Source organism: Pteropus alecto, unplaced genomic scaffold, assembly GCF_000325575.1.
Source record: "Pteropus alecto unplaced genomic scaffold, ASM32557v1 scaffold98, whole genome shotgun sequence".
Lineage (NCBI taxonomy): Eukaryota > Metazoa > Chordata > Mammalia > Chiroptera > Pteropodidae > Pteropus > Pteropus alecto.
The window spans coordinates 2,054,923-2,075,330 of record NW_006443570.1 but is presented as its reverse complement, the minus strand read 5'-3'; the positions used below and the strand labels follow the sequence as shown (position 1 = coordinate 2,075,330).

Here is a 20,408-nt window from a genome sequence, read left to right as displayed (position 1 = left end):
CCAAGCTTTAATCCATAGGCTCCCTATGGTTTTAGCCATAGGGAATGAATAATTTTATTTTGTGTAAGGTGCCACTTAAAGACTTTGCTTTTCCTGTTTTCCCTTCAGGGTGTGGGGAAATGGGTTGTTAGCACTACCAGCAGAAATCTTCCTTCGTTCCAGCAGGTTTCTTCCTGGTCAGCATATTGCAGTCTCTGAATACTGCTTCATTTAACATTTTAGTTCTTTTGCCTCTTCCCTACATTATTTGGGCTCTTTGGAGGCTGGCTACCACGGTTAATGAGTCCCAAATTGCTAGGATTGCTTTTCTAAGTTCCAGACCCAACATCCACTGGCCTACTGGACCTCTCTTCTCTAATCCCCCAGCTTCCTGCCCTGCTCCAGCCCTTTCTCTTCCTTCTTGACTCTCTCCAGCTAAATGTTGGCATCACCTGAGCGTAGGAATTCAAGCTAGAAACTTGGAAATCATCTATGGCTCCTCCTCTTTGCAAGTGTGTACACAGTTCACTTGCATTCCATTTAGTCTTATCTCCATTTTGCAGATGAGGAGCCTGAGGCTAGTGGAGGTTGAATAATCTGCCCAAAGTCTCTCTCTTAGTGGTGGGCGGAACTAAGATCCGAGGCCTTGGGTTCTGCAAACAGGGAGACCCGCCTCCAAAGCTTTTGTGTCCAGTCAGTGTCCAGCTGCCACTCAGTGCAGGCAACCATCATTTCTCACTTAAATGTCCACAGCAGCATCCTAACTGCTATTCTCGCCTCCAACCTGACCCCATTTAATCCATCCCCCATGCTTTAGTCGGAGGGATCTTTCTAGAAAGCAAAGTGGGTTTTGGCACTTCTCAGCTTAAACTTGTCAATGGTTTTCCTCTTGCCCTCAAGAAAATATTTAACTTTTCACAATAGATAATAACGCCCTTTACAAATTGGCCCCTGTTAACTTAACAGTGTATAGTATAGGGCAGTGGTTCACCATGGGGGAATTTTGGAAATTTGTGGAGATCTTTCTGTTTGTCACAATGATAAAGACATACTATTAACATTTGGTGGCTAAGCGTCCGGAATGCTAGAGTGCTCCAATGTGAGGGACAGATTCACACAACCAAGAATTATCCTGGGTTCCACATGGCTTTAAATATCCTACTAGACATTCCATGCAAAAAAATCGATTATCACTTGAGTCTAGAATCTATCTCCATTAGCTTTATACCCAAGGGAGGAGAGCACAGGTTCATTTCTGGTACACCCTTGCCATGAGGATGTAGTCCTTTGGGGTCTCATCTTATGATGGGAGACTCTCCTCTTAAGCTCTCCTGTTAAGGAGGTTCTGGGGTGGTTTCTTTCCCGTGAGACACTGATGAAAGCTCAGGTTCACCTAGCAGGCAAGTGTCCCCAGAGCAAAAATCTGCTTCAGTGTTCCACCTACCTTTGTGTGTGTCCCCTACCTTCACTTACTTTGTTTTGCCCTGAAAATTCCTTACTTTTTCATCAAGGAATTTAAGATTTTAAAATATTATGATCAGGATTTTTAGCTGTTTTTAGGGAATTCTCTAAGATACTTAGCTAATCATATTATCAGAAAAGGGAATTGCAAAAATGAAATATTTTTGTACGTAGTTAATATAATGTCTTTTATAAAAATATAACTACTGTGTTGTTTTGTGTTATTCAAAACTTTAATAAGAGTTGTCCACCATTTTGGAAAATCACATCATAAATGACAATGCCCTTAGGTCAGTCTGCACTTGTCCCTGTCACATTCTTAGTGGTTCTAGGGATGAATGTACGCATCTATTATCTTCCAGTGTAGAGATGCCTGAGCATTGGCATATTGAAATGCCTTCCTCTTATTTGTCTTATGTTCAGCACATTATACTGATTTGTTTTTTGAAATCAGATGTTATATTATTTGTTGATTTCTCTTTGGGATAGTAAAGCTGAGTTACAACATTGTTGTTATAATAAAGGGACATTGGGTCTGGTAGGGTGCAGGGTCATTTTGTACACAGAGACTCTGGAAATGGTTCTGCTACTTTGTCGGTATGTGATTTTCAGCAATATGATGAACCTTGTTGTGTCTCAGTTTGTTCCTCTGTAAAATGGAGTGAAGATTAAATGAGTTATGACATATGAAGTTATGACAATGCCTGGCACATGGTAAGTGCTAATGAATGTTAGATGTTATGATTACTTCAACCTAATTTCTTTCCTCTCCTATAGTTCTAGCTTTAACCACATCAAATGCTTTGTTTTAAGAATGTGCTATGATTCTCGTTTTGCACATACTCTCCTTTTGCCTTGAAATAATTTTCCTATTTTCTGCCCCTGGCCAACTCCTATTTACCTATCAGCCCTCACTAGGTGTTACTTTCTTTATGAAGCCCACACTTACCACCCCAAGTCTGGGTGAGATGCCTCTGTATACCACCCCAATGGCTGGCTACCATTATCACAGTGTGATGTTATAGAGAATGGGGGCTTACATTAGTTACAGTGGGCAGGGAATGCCCTCTGAGGAGGAGACATTTGAGCTAAAAGGAGGAAAAAGCAGAGTACAGCTGCTAATACAAAGGCCATGAGGGACCACTTGGTGTGTTGCAGTGATAGAAAGCAGGTCTGCACAGTGAATAGTGAGCAAGAAGGAGACAAAATAAAAATGAGGTTGAAGAGCTGGGAGTTTAGATCCACCATCTCCTTGGCCCAATTGCCCCACCTTCAGGCACGCAGGACCACATACCAGAACAACTTTACCTTTGTACCCACTGATTCCAATGTCTGGAATGTGTTCCTTGCCTTCTCTGATTAATAATAAAATTCTACTCATCCTTCAAAGCTGAGTTTAAAACTATTTATGAAACCTTCTCCCATTCCTTAGCAGGAATTAATCACTCCCTTGCCTGATGTCCCAGAGTCCATATGCTTTCATGGCACTCATCACATGCCGACTGATATCTCAGCTAGCTATTTACATGCCAATCTGCCTACCACACAGTGAGTTCCCTGAGGGCAGAGGCTCTTAGTCACCTCTGCAGCCATCTCCTGGTGTCTAGCCCACAGCAGGTACTCAATGAATGCTGTGACATTTACTTGACTAGTGGGTGGTGCTCAGCACTACTCATGGCAGAACAGAAGGAAAACAAAAATAATAACAACTTTTGGCTTATCATATGCTTTCCCATTCATTACCTGATTGAGACTTCCAACAATTCTATGAAACAGTCGGGACCGGCACTATTAGCTCCATTTTACAGATTGGGTAGCTGAGGCCCAAGAGCACACAGATAGTGAGAACCAAAAGCAAAGAGGGATGATGGAGAGACCCAAAGAGCATTTTGAGGATATACGGCAATGGGGTTGGCTGCAATGAAAAGGCACTTTTGTGGGTAATCTAGGGAGAGATCCTTAGTCAGCTGGGACGGAGTTAATAGCAGCCCCACCAGGGATGGGTGATTCCTCTCACTGACCCAAGCAACTGAGAGTCCGCAGCACCATTCTCCAGCCTTGGAATCTGGGAAACCTCCGACCCTGGAAAGAGGATACGGGTGCTCCCGGAGCGCGGGGCAGATGGCTAAAATGATGTTAACGAAGATTTGTTAAGAGGGAGGGGCCTGCCTCTCGGTTGCTATGACAACCGGTGCTTGACTACTGGGCCCTTGCAAAGTTGACAGAGGCGGGTTCTTCGTTAACTCGAAATAGGGGAAGGGGTGGGCACTTTTTTGAATAAAGACGAAAAAGGTATGTTCAAGACCTTGTTTAGCTCAGTAATTCTCCACCTCAGCAATATTAGAATCACCTGCTCAGTTTTAAATGTCTTGATGCCGAGGCCGTGCCTAAACCAATTAAGTCAGAATTTCTGGGAGTGGAACTCGGGCACCACTATTTAAACTTTCTCAGGTGATTACAATTGCAGCCAAAGTTGCAAACCCCGCGCTTAGCTGGTAGGTGTGATTCTTGCGACCTTCCCAAGATGGTGGCTACCAGACCGCTTCCGCCTTCACGTGCGCCGGTAGGGGCGGGCTTTCCAGAGGCGCATGCGTGTAACGTCTCTTTGCTCCCTGCTCCCTGCTCCTTTTCCCCCCCGCCTCCATTTTGTTCGCGGACGCTGGGGACGGTGGGAGCAGATCCATTTCCGGGTTGGCAAAAGGGGCGGTGGTGGCGAGAAAAGGAGCTTGCCGGGTGGGGGCCGAGCAGGACTGGACCAAGCTGGAGCAGACGTGGCGGAGGATTCGCTCCCGGAGCCGCTGCGGCCAGGTCAGAAAGAGACCAGGGAGGCTGGGTCCGTCGCTAAGATGACCTGCGGACCTGAGTGGGAGGGAGAACCGAGGGAGGGGGGACTGGGGCGGGGCTTGAGGAGAGAAGGGGACATTGGAGGAGGGGCCTCCAGGAGAGAGGGGCCCTTGGGGCGGGGCTTGAGGGGATGGGGGAAACTGGGTCTGGGGCTGAAGAACCTGGAGGAGAGGGGGCGTGGGAAACCCAAGTAGGGAGGAGTGGTCGGGAATCGGTGTGGGGCGATCGCTGACTGAAAATGGGGAGGAAGGTTATTGAGAGACAGGAAGTAAGGGATCCTGAAGGATTGGGTAAGGTGAGTAAGACGGTAACTCAGTGTGAGAGGAACGAGGTAACCGTGCGCAAAAAGGAGGTGGGGAGGGAGGACCTGTTGGGAACAGGTAATTAACAGGATGCTCCGGATGAAGAGGCCAATGTGACATTTTGGGGATTGAGTGGAGTGAAAATCAGTGGTTGAGAGGATGATTAGGGAAACTGCTCACACTAGAGGGAATCTTAAGAGCTGGGAATCAGAATTATTCCCAGGAATCAGAATTAAGGAATAGATTGAGAAATGCTGAGATGCGCATGGCCACAACCTAGAGTTGAGGGTTCAGATTGGAGGGATGTGAAGTGAGGGAAGGTAGAAATCTTAGAGTGCTAACAGTGGGCAGTGTGTATTGTTGAGTTACTGGTCAGGAAGGTAAATTCTTAAGTGATAACACTGGGATGAGGAACTGAACGAACTGGTGTTTACTGGAAATCATATTTTAAAGAGATTTGAATCATCTGTTACTTCTTTGGATTCCTTGAGGATCCACTTCCTTTTTCATGCTGTTATTTTTGCCTTACACTTTCTGAATGACTTACTGAAGGTTTTGGTGACTTTTTTCCTCCCTTTACAAACCACAATAGAACCTCACTCAGGGAATAAAGACTGCTCTAGCCCACCTATGGATTTACTAAGTAACTTTGAGGGAAATTGTTAAACTGTCTTGTTTTTTTCCCTTTTGAAATACAGGTTTGGTCCCTCACAGCCTCTAAAAGATTGTGTTAACCAAGTGGCATCCTTAAAGTGGTTACAAAGAAGTGATCTCTGAAAACATGATTGAGATATTGATATTTAAAAGACGTGTCTTTCTCAGTTTCTTCTCAGCCTTGCTGCATTTTCTGTGCTAGGGAAGAGTTGGTTTTGATTTGATACATGTCCCGTTTTTTAACTTTTCTCAACCAACTTTCAGTAGCCAAAAATTTCCTATTATTGCGTTACATTGTATTGGCTGCCACAGAGATAAGGATAGGGAACTTAGAGGTGAATGAGGTCTGTTGATGGAGAACGCACTCTGGCAAACAGTATTTTACCCTTTAAAAAAATATTTCAACTGCTTTGCTCTTGACGCTGACTTTCCTCATGAACTCTTTGAAAATTCACTGAAAAATATACAGTCGAACATTTTGCATTGGTCCAGTCACTTTTGCCATGTTGCCAGTTGGTGGGGACTAGTGTGCTTGTGGACAACTTAACTTCTTTATTGTTAATCCTTTTAAATATTGACTTTTCCTTTGGGTACAATACCCTACCTACTTTGCCCGTAGGTGAACTTGTTTAGCTTAGAAGTGTTCCTGAAAGTCTTGGCATTTCTGAAGTCTGACGTGGATTTGCTTAAGAGGGGGCAGTTTCAAATTCTACCTCACACTTGATATCAGAGTAGTGTTTACCTTAGTAGTGTTTAGTTATGTGATGTCAGCACAAAGGTGAAATGCAGGAGAAGGAGGAAAGTATTGAGAACAATGGAGTTTTCAAGTTTTACTTTTAAGGGAAGAGAGGAGTCCTATTCCTATTGAAGAGAAAATTGTCAGATGTTCTTTCTTGACGTCTTAGGCTCTTTGATCGGGAGAGTAACCAGGTGTACTTGAGTCTATTTTCCTATTGCTTTTGAAGTAATTCTCAAAACCATGGTCTGCTGATTCAGGCTGTTTCAACAAATCATAGTCTTCATACAAACCACAGGAAGAGTTGCAGGCTGTGAAGTATGTACACTTTTTGGGGGGTGAAAACCTGCTTAATATTTTGCTGTCATTTCAACCTCCAGTGTGTCTTTTTAGTTTGTTTTTAAGAAGGTTTTGAAATAAATTATGGAGGCTCAGAGCTTTGGGAAGGCTTTTGGTGTAGCCTGCTTGTTTTACATGATTTTCCATTTTTTCTTATTCTATTATGTTTTTCCATTGCTCTACTTGAGCCAGTCCTAAGTGGAAATGGCAAATTACATTTTTTTTCTTCCTGTTTGGTCTCTGGTGGACATCTTGTCTATGTCACAGTTTGATACCACCAAGTTGAAAGGATTCTTGACTACTTCAAATGGGGGCAGTGACAGAAGCTGAACTGGGTTCCCTGGGCCAGAGAATGGATTCTGTCAAAGCAAAGAATAGTCGCAGAAACATAAACCGGGACCTCGAAGCTGTGACTAACATTTTGGCAACATGCTTCCCTTTGCCAAATAACTTCTTTTCTTCTTGAGTGTGGTTGTTGATCTCCTTCTCAAAGTAGGCTCTTGTTGCTGCTGTTCTTCACACAACTCTCGAGCAGAAGTTGGCAGAATTCCGGTTGACTGTCTCTTGGGGATATGCTTCGGATTATAGTAGATGGGGCATTACCATGTCAAAATGAGGTTCAATGGCAGATCCTGAGAACTGCTCTGCAAGCAAATACAGGCAGTACTCTTTACTGAATGTTTTTGCACTCCTTTATGTTTCTTCTAAATTCAGATCTGTTTCTTATTCATCTGGTGATTAAATGCAGAGTCATTGCCTTTGTCTAGCTTTGAAAATCCAGGGCATTGAGGGAGAGAGAAAATTTCTGATATTCTTCCCCGCCCCCCGCCTCCCCCAAGCCTTTGAGCTTGGAAAGTCACAGGATAAACGCACAGGCACTTTTTGGTATATTATAGAAGCCTAGTTAAAGTGTGGATTAGAACTTCATGGAGAAAAACACTGTTAGTAGGGGGAAAAGGTGATATGCTTGCTAATGCCTGTGTCAATCTTAGATATCTTAAGATTTTGGCTTAATATTCGGAAAGAGCCTGTGGAAGCAAATGAGTTATCAAATAGGGGAGCCAGGAATAGGCTTCTAACTTGCTATTTGGGCTTGGCAAAGATAACTAGAATGGTTGTACTAGAACTTAGTTCTACTTAGTTAATGCCTTTTTCTGTGTGTTCTACTTAGTAAATACTCTTTTGTTTTTCAGGGAATAATTAGTTGAAGATAACTGTGTCTCCGATAGGTGTTGGGATGGATTATGAAGATCATTTCTTGCAGTATATGACAGTGGCCCTTGTAACATTGGAGACCCCAAGACAAATCCTCTCGTTGGTGGCCCTGGATTCGGCTTTCTTCTGCCATCATTAGTCCAGCGTATTCTGTTCCTGATATGCAGGTTTGGGAAACTAACAGGTTCAGATTCAAAGGTTTTAATTCTGGTCCAGGGTATTGGTAACAAATATGATTATTGGAGTTGTGTTTAATCAAGTCTCAGATCTTTCTTTACTGAAAGAGTGCCTTGAAGTTTGGCATATCTGTATTTCTAAGGAATGTGTGTAGCTTTCCTCTTCATTCTTATAATTAATTGGTTTTCAAAAGAATTTTAGTTTCTTAAACTCTTTGGATTCAAATTAAGCTCCATTTGGATTTCGAGAACCCTCAGTGAAAGTAATTTTTTAGTCAGTATTTATGGTATTTTTTCAGTACAAATTCATCAACCTACTTTCTGTGTTTATAGAAATGCTGAATCCAGTAATCTCTCCCTTTTTTTCCTCCCAATAATCTCTTCTGATCACGAAAACATTCTCCATATGTCCAGATTGGGACAACTGGTTGTAAAAAAAAAAAAAATTTTTTCTTCTAAAGTGATGCAATCTAGTGTGGGACAAGCTGTTTGAGATTTGTGGATAAGTGAGTTTTCCTTCTTTCCACTTCCGCCCTCCCGCTGCTCAGCTAGTAGGCAGAATGTTTGTCGTCAGAGATCCAGGTATGAGATATTCAAACTCTTTCCATCACTGTCTTGGAAATAAGTCCAGATTTATAAAATCTTTACAAATTTTATTTTTAAAATAGATAACATAGTCATATGGTTCAAAATTGGAAAGGTTGAGAAAAAAGGGTATACAGTGAATAGTCTACCTTCTGCCTTAGTCTGTTGTCTACTCATCAATCCAGTCCATTTTCCCAGAGGCAACTAATATTATCAGTTTCTTAAGATCTTTTCCAGAGATACCATGGACATGTAACGCAAATACGTATATGTCTTTTTTTTTTTTTTTTTAAACAAATGTAGCACACTGTTAATACTGTTTACTTTTTCTTTTTAATTTATTTTTATAATCATTTTGTATAAGCAATAAAGAGATTCAGCACCTGCCCTATACTGGTAAATATTTTATGTGTTTCCAGTCTTCCGCTACTAGAGTATGCTTCAGTGAATAATCATGTATATTTGGCCCTTTGCGTGTGTGACAATATCTGTAAGGTAAATTGTAAGTAGAGTTGTCGAAGCTGATTTTTTGGGGCCCTGTTACTCACTTCTTTGACAAGAATTTTTGAGCTTCTACTGTGTGCCAAGCACTGTGCTAGGTGCTGGAGAACAAAACTGACTCAGTCTTGCACTCACGCAGTTATGATCTAGTGGGGAAGACAGTCATTAAACAAATAATTAATTACTTTTGCTATAAATGCTATGGAGAGAGCTGATTGGAAGCCTACCCATGTTGATTGGGAAGGAGGGCAGTCAGGGAAGGTCCCTGAGGAATTGACTTTGAAGGCTGAAACCCAGAGGATGAGGGGAGGACAAAAGACTGTTCTAGGTGGAGGAAATGGCATAGGTGAAGGTCTTGAGGAGGAAAAAAACATGGCTATTTTGAAGAGTTAAAGGAAGTTCCAATGTGTCTGGAGCTTAGGGAGTGAGAAGCAGAGAGGTAGGAGGAAGGACTTCAGATAGTGTGAGCTCTCCAAAAACAACAACAATAACAACAACAAAACCCAGATAAATAGCATAGTGAATTTTGAGCTATACCTTTACAAAAGAGGTTTTTTTCTGTCAGTTCTTTCCACAGACATTAGTTTACTGACATTGAGGCTAAAACTATCAGTATCATAAAGAAATCTGATGTTTATACGGTGGAACATGTGTTTTCTAAGAATTTCCCTGGATAAAGCCTATACTTTTAGTCTTGCTTTCTTTTAGGTCCTGCAAATTAAACTTGTGTGGCTAGATTAGGTCTTAAATTTTAGGATCTTAGAAATTGGCATAGAGATTAGTGATGATTGGGGAGCAATTCTTAGATTATGGGGGTGATAGATTGCTAGTTTGCCAGACCTGCTATTTAGGAAACAAAACCTATTTACTTCTAGGGAATATTGACTGTTTTTTGTAAGCCTCATGGGGCTAGAGGAAGAGCACAGATGTTCTTATTATGAACTGGTAAATACGATATTCTCGTACCCGTCATCTAGGCCATATGTCTTAACATGACACATAACTCTTGTTGAACATGCAAATGAATCAGTAGCCCAAGGGCCATTACAAAAAAACTTGAAAGCATTTTTATCTGCAAGTATATTGATTTTTGTTTAGAAATCACAGTACTCTTCCTCAAAGCCCCCAGATGGGCATGTTTGATTTAGTACCTTTCTTGTGTAATTGGATCAGCTTGCCCTATTTTCATAACTTAAAGTAGATTCTTGGTTTAGCAGCCCATCACTAGTGATTGAAGAATGAAAATGGGCAAATTTTTCTAGCATTTCAGCAAGGAGCATCTGTGTATCTCATGGCTTAAGGGTATTAGAGTGAGAGAGAAGAGACTCCTCGACAATGAAAGTCACAGCTTTGTTTTTAGATTATCTGTGGTGAGTTGGAACTTAATATATTATCCTTGAAATTAGGCGTGACACTTTTCTCCATTTGAAGTCTGGATCAACATTTATGGAGCATATGTTTAAGTTTTCTTTCAGGCCGTTTCATACTGGAGACTGTCATCACTGGGTTTTCCTTACTTCTGACTATTCTCTGTGTATACTTTTCTGTTTTCATATTTGGGGTACGCAAATGAAGGATGATGGCACATGGAAGCTGGGGACTGATAATATGAGATATGGCTAGCCTAGAGTGAAAAGAGCCCTTTTTTTGTCATCAATGACTAAATTTCAGCTCACCTTGTAATCTCCTTTTAATCTAATCAACAGTATCTTAGAACTTCTAAGATGTTTTGACAACAGATATTGGTGGTGTTTGTTTTTCAGTTGCAATTGGAACCTGAGGGGTTTTTTTGGTTTTTTTTTTAGTTATTTTTTTTATGGTGACATTGGTTAACAAAATCCAGTAAGTTTCAGCTGTACACTTTAACAGTAAGGAGTATATATATTTACACTGTGTGTTGATCTAGTATTGATTGACCTTATTTTTTAAAATTTGGTCAATCTAAAGGTTGGTTTTGCTTATACAGTGTTAGGATTTTTTGGTTTTTCATAATTAAATGTTTGGTTTTTTTAAAAAAATCAACATAGAGTATATGGTTTAAAGAGTCAAATAATATCACAATTCTTATAATTAAAAAAATGGCTGCTTCATTTCTCCTTGTTTGTCCTCAGTTACTTTTACTACTTTCAGTGTTTTTTAACCAGATGTGTATTATCTTCATGTTTCTGCATCATATGCTTATACTGTTATTTCTTGATTTTTCCATTCTTAGATATTATCTATTGAATTTTTACTGTGCAAGATGATTCTTGCATTCTTATACTGCTACCATCCTCAACTCTTTCTGTTATCTACCTAATACAGATATATCACAATCTCGGTTAAATCAATATTTTGTATATTTTTGTGTTATATACCAGGATTCAATCAGAAAAACACACCATTCTTGATATTTCAAAGAGAATATTAGATGCTTACAAAACCATTGGAAGGCTATGGGAGCATAGGTTAGGGAAAACCATGTTACGGAGATTTAGAAAAAACTACCACCATTAATAATTTTGACCGCCTTAAACACCAAAGCAGGCAATTTGCAGAATATTGGAAACTGCTGCAAACCACATGTCTCATATTTGTAGAAAGCCACACACCTGCTTATGCTACTGGAAGAGCAATAGTGGCGTCTGCCTTTTTTCCGTCTTCCAGATCTTGAGTGAATGACTCTTATTCTCAGAGTTTAAACCACAACTCCATTGACAGGGGCTTCCGGGAATATAGTTCCCAGGCCTCCAGCCTCATCCTTCCTGCTACCCTGTGAGTCCAGAAGGGAGTAGTTACCAAAAGAAGAAAAATATTAGCATCTAATATAATGACTATACAGTTTCCCCCTAAATATAATTGCCAATCTTCTAATTACTTTCTTTTTTTCTCCTTCCTCCTTCCTTTCGTGTTCTCTCTCTCTCTCTCTCTCTCTCTCTCTCTCTCTCTCTCCCTCTCTCTCGCTCTCTCTCTCTCACTTTCTCCCTTTCCTTTCCTTTTCCCTTTCCTTCCTCCCTTCCTTTCCCCCTTCCTTCCTTCCTTCTTTCCTTCTGCTTGATTTATTGAATATCAATCACTAATTCATTCTTAAATTTGGGCAGAAGTATAAATCTCTTTTCAGTACATTCAAACATATTAGTAGAGCCTCTTCCAGAGGCTTTATGAAAAAGGGTCTATTGGAGGGAGTGTAGTTTTTGAGGCTTGCATGTCTGAATCATCTCTTTTCTACCCTCTCACCAGTTGGTGCTTTGATTAGATATAATATGTTATGTTGGAGATCATATCTCCTTGGAAATTTTAAGCCTCTATTTGTGGTCTTCTAACTTTCAGTATCGGTATTGAAAGTTACAGTGGTATTGTGAAGTTCGATGCCATACTGATTCTGGATTCTTTGTGTGAGATCTGTTTTTTTTTCTCTGAAAGATTTTAGGACCTTGTCTTTACCCCTGATATTCTGAAATACAATGATGATGTGCCTTGGTGTGACTATTTTAAAATTTATCATATTTGGCATTCTGTGGGCCTTTTCAATCTAAAGCTTATTTCCATTTATTCTGTGAAGTTTTCTTGTATTATATCTCCTTCTTTGATAATTATTTCTCTCCTCTGTCTTTCTGGGAGCCCCCTATTATCCAGACAGTGAAACTCTAGACTCATTTTCTAATTTTTTTGCCTCACAGATTTCCTTAGCTTTTTCTTCTATCTTTTGTATTGAAGTTAACTTCTAGTGTCAATTTTTAAAATTTCCAAGAGCTCTCCTTATTCTTAGATTTTTATAAATATTTTTACATGTTGTCAGGAATTCTGTTTTGTTTACTTTGATTCCTATCTTTCATGTCAGAGGTTTTCTTCAAATGTCTGATAACTCTTGGCTATCTTTTCTTTTTTAGGAGTGGGGTACTAATAAGCTCTGAGCGTGGAGCCCTGGCTGATCAACTGGTGGACGCCACTTCAGGGTGAATTGGCGGCTGGTCAATTTCCTCAGAGAGGATCCTCCAGTCTCCTGCCTAGAGAGTATAAGCCCAACAGCAGGTGTTTTTAGAGTCAAGTGGGAGATGAGAGATGCGGCAATAAAAATTAGACTCCTGTTTGCTCCCCTTATTTTTAGTGTGGTACTCCTGCTCTTAGTTGTGACTGTTCCCTTGGTTTAACTTCTCCAGTTTTCTGCCTGGCAGCATGGGGAAAGGAAAGAGGGTTGGAGGAATCTATTTCTAATACAGACTCTCAACCAATTCTCCTGTTTTAGCCCTTCCTACTCTCCTTTGTCCAGATGTACTAGGCACCTCCAATTTCTGAGCCTTTTCTGAAAGTCTGTGGTAGGAATCTGCTGCTTTCCACTGCAAGCATCTAGCTTTTTTCCTTTCTGTGATCACTAGTGCATCTGCTTTCCTGCTTCCAAATTATGTTGACATCTCTCGTTTTCCTGCTGTCCCCTTTCCAGTTTCTTTTTTTTTAAGTTTATATCTTTAAAAAAAAAAAAAGATCCCTTTGTGTAATTTTAATGGTGTTGTATGAGGGAACACTGATAAATGCATGCAGCATGTTCATATTTAACCAACATACTCATTAGCTTTTCCTTGCTGAGGTGTATTCAGATAGTGTCTCTGTAGTTGCTTAGTAATATTCCTTCAGTGTCTTCCAGACTTCCCTAACACCAGGAATTGTTTAGTATAAGATTCCCAGATTTTTCTCCTGGAAAATTTATGATTTTAGAAGGTCTGGATTAGGGCCCAGGAATCTTTTTGTATGTGTTTGTTTTTTTAGCAAATGCCCTAGGATGTGTCTTATCATCAGGCAAGTTTGGAAACTCTATTTTAGAAGGATCTTCTAAACCTTAGTGTCATAAATCTCCAAGGCAAACTCCTTAGGCAACCCTGATTTTGCTTTTGTATTCAGACTGTGTTTTAGTCTGTCTAGCTTTGGTCTGGAGTTCTAAATTAGAATGTATGTCCTTCATCTGATGAATTCCGCTCTTCTCTGGTTAATGCTGGCTGATGGTAATAACTTTGGCCTTGTATGACTCCATTTTTTTAGCCAACATTTTTAAACCCACTGGTTCCTGGGATATGTGGGTGGGGAGGAAATATTAATTATGAACATGGAGCTACTTTCTGCATTTCGCTGTCCAAATCCAGGAATCTGTTAAATTTTTTTGGTAAAATAGAAAATTGACTCAGGCTTTGAAAACAGATGTACTAATGATCTGCCTCCGGTATATGCCGCATCATTTTTGGAGATGTTAAGGCACTGTGAAGTTTGTTTTTAACTTTGACAATTGGAAGGGCATATTCTCTTTTCTTTTTAGTGTTATAGATCCCTAGGCCTAGAAAGGAAAAACAGCTGTATCTTTTACTGCCAGTCTGTAAAGTGACTGGCAATTGTTTGCAGCTGCCCCTAGGTTGCTATGACTTGCTTAGCAATCAGGAGCCAAATAGTACCTGTCTTAGTACCCTAGTTGCCAGTTTTTAGGTGTCTTGTGGCTGTTATTAGCTAAAATACAGCCTGAGGAAGCCATGGTGTTGCTGACAGAAGGCTGACTTGCATTCTAAGAAGAGCAGCACTATACAGACAGCTCTAATACCTTTTTACAAGTTCCAATAAAGCAGTTTTGGTGAATGAAGTTACAAACACAGTGCGAAATCTAAAGTATTACTGTTTCACTGATAGTTGACCATTGGCTATGTAAATAAGGTACTACTTTGAACTATTACTGATTTACTGCAGTTGACTATTTTCTGTACACATTTCCTCACCTTCCCAATACTTCATTGCTTTCAGGATAACAGGATTTTCTTTTTGCTTTGGACTGTGTTAGGGGCTGGGAGTGTTTAGTGAGGTCATTCCCTGTTGTCTGTTTAGGATGTTTTTCAGACATTTAATTTACAGTTGCTCTTGCATTTGTTACCTTTTTTTATGAAGCCATTCTTTGCAGCTGTGGTTATTTAATTGAACACAAGAATAGGCTTCTCATTGATTTATCATTTTAGATGAGAGGACTTGGCTCCTGGCTTGCCCTGTATCAGGGAGTAACCTGTGGAACCTGATATTTACCATATCAAGTAGTATGTGAATAAGTAGACTCCTGAGTTTACCTTTTTTGAGCTTTTAAAAAATAATTGGGACAAGAGGAAAGAGTCATATTAAGAGGAAAAGCTGTATTATTGGGATGCATACATATGTTTTTATTAGAGAAATTGTATTTGAAAGCATTTTGTTATGTAGTTAGATATCTTTCTTCTGCCTCCTTTTCTCTTCCAGGGTTGTGTGCTGCTTGTAACAGTGACAAATCATTGATTTAAAGAGTAAAACATCTAGATTTAGTTATGGAAGTCTAGGGTTTTCAGTTTAAATATTCATGGTGGGTATATGATTTTTTAAAAAATACTTTTTGGATAAATCAGATTTGTTGCATAGTTGAATTTTCCATGATGGAAAATGCCTGCAGTTGGAAAAATGATTTTTTTTCCCTCTTCATGGAATAACCTTGGAATTTTAATTAATTCCATCCCTACACATGATACAAATCTGTTTCACCAGAGGTTGCACTGAATTGAATTTCAAGGAGGAGGTAGCACCTTCTCCATTGAGAAAAGAGGGCTATGGATTATTTTCAAACTACATAAGGCATTTGGGGTGGGAAGGGTGTTAAAGTATGTATAACGTGAAAGTTATTCTAGTCTGTTTCCTTGTATTTTAAACCAAAAATGCTTTCCTGGAGACCGTCTACTGTATTTTGCCCTAGAACACAATGGAGGTATGTTCATAATTCTGTGTTGATGTCAGTTCCCATGTAGTTAAAGGAACCTGTTTGGCTCCTGCTGTTCATTAGTCTCTTGGAGTGGCATGTGAATACCCTTCAGTAGCTCCTGGCTCTTCTCCCATGTTGGGGTTCTCTGGTTTAGGAACTGGATGCCATTATGCCACTGTGGTAATGAGCTTCTACCTCCCCATACTGTACTGCTTTTCAGGAGTGAAGTTGAAGGGCAGGTGGACAGGCAGGCGGGTTATCATCAGGTGACCTTTAATCCTGGAAGGCTTCTAGTTAGTACATAGGTCCCTAGCTGTGCTTAAGCCAAGAGATCAAGTGCAGTCTGGGATTAATGAGATAACAATGAATTTGTGATTTCCTCTAGGTATGAAGCTATTGATTCGTTTAGACTTCTTTGGTATTATAGACATATGAGATGGACAAAGATACTACTTTTGGTTTGGAGTATGGCCTATAAGGCCTCAGATTTCATCTCCTACCATTCTCCTCCTCACTGTATTCTAGCTTCTCTGGCTTTCTTACTAGTTCTGTAATACATCAAGCTCATTCTCATCTTGGGGGGGTTTTCACCTGTTCTTGAATTCTTTTTGGAATGCTATTCTTTCCTCAAGTGATCATAGGGCTTGCTCTGCTCATGGAGATACCTCTTTGGAAAGCCAGCCCCATTCTCCTGGGTTCCTCTCCTTGCACCCCTATCTGAAAGAACACTCTACGCTACTTCTACACTCTCCCTGTATGATTCTCTCTCTTTTTTCTCATTTCTTTTGTCAGTAACTGAGATACTGAAATTATATGTTTGTTTGTTTAGCTCTTCCACTAGACTATAAGCCCTAAGATTATAGAAACTTGACTTGTTCAGTTTCTAGAACAGGGTTTATCAACCTCAGCATTATTTACATTTTAGACTAGATAATTCTTTGTCGTGGAGGGGCTGTCCTACATGTTACAGATTGTTTAGCAGCATCCCTGTTATCTATCGACTAGATGCTAGTAGCATCCCCAATCATGACAATCAAAAAGTCTGTAGATGTTGCCACATGTCTCCTGGGGAATAAAATCACCCTGGCTGAGAACCATTGTTAGAGAACAATGCTTTGGCATCTAGCGGGTATTTAATAAATATTTATTGACTGGATTAAGTGGTGGGTGATGCTCAGTGGATGATAAGTGAATTCATGAATGAATGAATTCAACAAGTTAAAAAATTTTGGAATGCTGAGCTATGTGCACAGTCTCATGTTTCTTCTTTTCCTTTTTTTATGTTATTTTTAACCATGGTTTATCATTTATTTTTGAGATTTTTTCTTTTTTTAAAAATTTTTATTTCCTTTCCTCTTTTTTATAGATATCCATTCTTCTGTCTTTTCTGTTTCTGGCACATTGATCCATCTTTTGCTGCTGCTTTGCTCTGCTCAGACTTGCTCGCTCTTTCATCAGACCATGCTACTCTTAAATTTACTTTTTTTCAGTTCAATAATTGGCTGTTGAGCACATACCCAATGTTGTAAAATAATAGGAGAGAACTATGAAAAGATATGATGCTGTTTGTGTTTAAGAGCTCATTGAGTAAAAGGAACATAGTAACATGAAATCTTCCTCTATACTCGTACTGATGGGACACCATAGGGTTATTGTTAAGTCATCAGAATGGGCTGAAATTGCTATTGAATTTGGAATCTAGTTTTAACAGAAAACTACTCATTCACTTTTTACTTATTTTCATTTATTGCAGTTACCCTTCGGTTCTTGCTATTAAATGTTTGTCTAAAACCTGGTTGAGAAATACAGAGTGGACTTGATCATTTTGAAGTCATTTAATGTGAATGTTTCTATGTTTGATTGTTTTAGTGAATAGTTTTGAACAGCTGATTCATCACAGGTTTTTAATGTCCGTACTTGGAAAGTCTTGCCACCCTACCTACCTGGGTTATTGAAGTCACATTAGGCAAAACGTTAGGTAGTTGCTACTGGCTGAGATTAAAATACACCAAACAAAAACCCCATTCTCTACGTGACTTTCTTTGTCCTAGAGCAACTGATTTTCTGCCAGACATTTATGTTCCATCTCAGATACTGTTAGAAAGATTTCTTCTGATTTGAACTATGGAATCAGAAGAATTCCATTGGGGAGAATGTCTGGAATCTTCTCTTGAAGACACAACTGTCTTCCCTTTAGATTATCTGGAGACAGAGTAGGCAGAGCTGTTGGTCCAGACAGGATCTTGAAATGTCTCTTTTCCTATTTCTTTATATTGGGAAGAAGTTTAATAGAATATTTTAAAAAACTAAACATGTATTTAAGAAAAGAGAGGTAATTTTCTTGTTGACATCCCAAATTCCTCCTGATATGACTGATTCTTATAAGGTGGAATTTAGGCTCTTGAGACTTTGCTGAGAGGAGGCAGCCTAGTTTTTAAGATCAAGTTTTTTCCCCTGTTGGGTTTTGTTGGGTACCTCAAAACAAAAACCATAATTTACTTTGTAATCAAAGCCAAGATTAAAGGAAAGTATTGTTACCTGTGGTCTCTTAGGACAAAAATAGATGGCATTAAGATTTAGATACTTTTGGATTTTTCTCCTTTTAAAATAACTTGCAGTTGGAACCTGACGGTTTTTTTTTTTCCAGTTATTTTTTTTATGGTGACATTGGTTAACGAAATCCAATAAGTTTCAGCTGTACACTTTAACAGTAAGGCATATATATATTTACACTATGTTCACCTCCCATAGTTAGATTTCTTTCTGTCACCACATATTTGACCCCTTTTATCCCATCTACCACCCCTTTCCCCCGTCACCCACCCTCTGGTAACCACTAGTCTATTTATAATTCCTTAAATGGCTTAGCTTTAAAATCTGTCTGGGCACAATATATAACTGTAGAAAAACTAATATTCGTACTGATGAAGCCACAAGAACAGTGACACAGCTTCTTTATCCAGTCATCTATTGTAGGACACTTCAGTTGCTTCCATGTCCTGGCCACTGTGAATAATGCTGCTATGAACATCGGTGTGCAAATATCTTTTTGGATATGAGTTTTCAACTGTTTGGGGTAAATACCCAGTAGAGAGATTGCTGGATCATATGGTAGATCAATTCTTAGTTTTTTGAAGAACCTCCATACTGTTTTCCATAGCGGCTGTATCAGTTTGCAGTCTCACCAGCAGTGTATGAGGGTTCCTTTTTCTCTGCATCCTCTCCAACATTTGTTATTACTTGTCCTGTTGATTATAGCCATTCTAACAGGTGTGAGATGGTATCTCATTGTGGTTTTGATTTGCATTTCCCTAATAGCCAGCGATGTTGAGCATATTTTCAAATATTTGTGGCCATTTGTATGTCATCTTTGGAGAAGTGTCGTCTATTCAGGTCCTCTGCCCATTTTTTTGATTGGGTCACTTGTTTTTTTGTTGTTACTGAGTCACAGGAGTTCTTTGTATATTTTGGATATTAGGCCCTTACCAGAGGCGTTGCTTGAAAATATATTTTCCCATTTGGATGGTTGTCTCCTTACCCTGTTGATGGTTTCTTTTGCTGAGCAGAAACTTTTTAATTTGATGTAATCCCATTCATTTATTTTGCTTTTACTTCCCTTGCCTTTGAGGTTAAATTCATAAAATCCTCTTTAAGTCCAACGTCCTTGAGTTTAGATCCTATGTTTTCTTCTATATATTTTATTGTTTCAGGTGTTATATTCAGGTCCTTAACCCATTTTGAGTTAACGTTGGTATGCGGTGATAGACAATAGTCTAGTTTTATTCTTTTACAGGTGGCTTTCCAGTTTTCCCAGCACCATTTATTGAAGAGGTTTTCGTTTCTCCACTGTATGTTTTTGGCTTTTTTTGTTGCAAATTATTTGCCCATATAAATGTGGGTTTGCTTCTGGACTCTCGATTCTATTCCACTGGTTCATGTGTCTGTTTTTATGCCAATACCATGCTGGTTTTCTGTTTGTTAGTTTTGTTTTTTAGGCGAGGCAACCCTTGCTTGACCTCATAGATTGCAAGGATCTTGTCAACTTACAATCCTTTATTTTTTTATTTTTTATGCTTACAGCAAGCACCTGGTCTTGCTAGATGGTCTCCAATCCAAGTACTAACCAGGCCCAACTGTTGCTTAGCTTCCGAGATCAGACAGGATCAGGCTTATTCAGAGTAGTATGGCTGTAGACCCATGCCGTTTTGACTACTGTCGCTTCGTAGTATAATTTGAAGTCTGGCAGAGTGATGCCTCCAGACTCATTCTTTTTTCTCAAGATGGCTTTGGCAATTCAGGGTCTTTTGTGCTTCCATACATTCTGTTCTTCCATACAAATCTGATGATTTTTTGTTCTATTTCTTTAAAAAATGCCGATGGGATTTTGATGGGGTTTGCATTAAATCTGTGTATAACACTTTAGGTAATAAGGTCATTTTAACTATGTTGATTCTTCCAATCCAAGAACATGGAATATCTTTCCATTTCTTTGTATCTTATTTGATTTCTTTTAATAGGGTTTTATAGTTTTAATTACATAGGTCTTTCACATGTTTCATTAGGTTTATTCTTAGGTATTTTATTGTTTTTGTTGCAGTTGCAAAAGAAATTATTTTTTCCACTTTTTTTCCTGACATTTCATTCTTAGAGTATAGGAATGCTATGGATTTTTGAACATTGATTTTGTATCCAGAAACTTTACTATATTTGCTAATTGTTTCTAGTAGTGTTCTTGCGGAGTCTTTAGGGTTTTCTATATAGAGAATCATGTCATGCACAAATAGTGACAGTTTGACTTCTTCGATGCCTATTTAGATGCCTTTTATATCTTTCTCTTGCCTGATTGCACTCGCTAGGACCTCCAATGTTATATTGAATAACAGTGGCAA

The 20,408-nt window shown here is 39.3% G+C and overlaps 1 protein-coding gene across 5 annotated transcripts in view; it reads left to right on the top strand.

The window, feature by feature from the left end:
- Positions 1-4,059: 4,059 nt before the first annotated feature.
- The window catches only part of WIPF2 (WAS/WASL interacting protein family member 2), a 39,806-nt gene continuing 23,457 nt past the window's right edge, over positions 4,060-20,408 (top strand). Inside the window, exons 1-2 of one of the 5 annotated variants that reach the window (XM_006924681.3) lie at positions 4,060-4,248; positions 7,509-7,697. The gene's annotated coding sequence lies outside the window, so the exon portion shown is untranslated. Of the gene's footprint in view, positions 4,249-4,413; positions 4,580-7,508; positions 7,698-20,408 lie in introns of those variants that run through there. The other 4 variants (XM_015599316.2, XM_006924680.3, XM_025041580.1 and 1 more) reach the window with 4 other exon arrangements.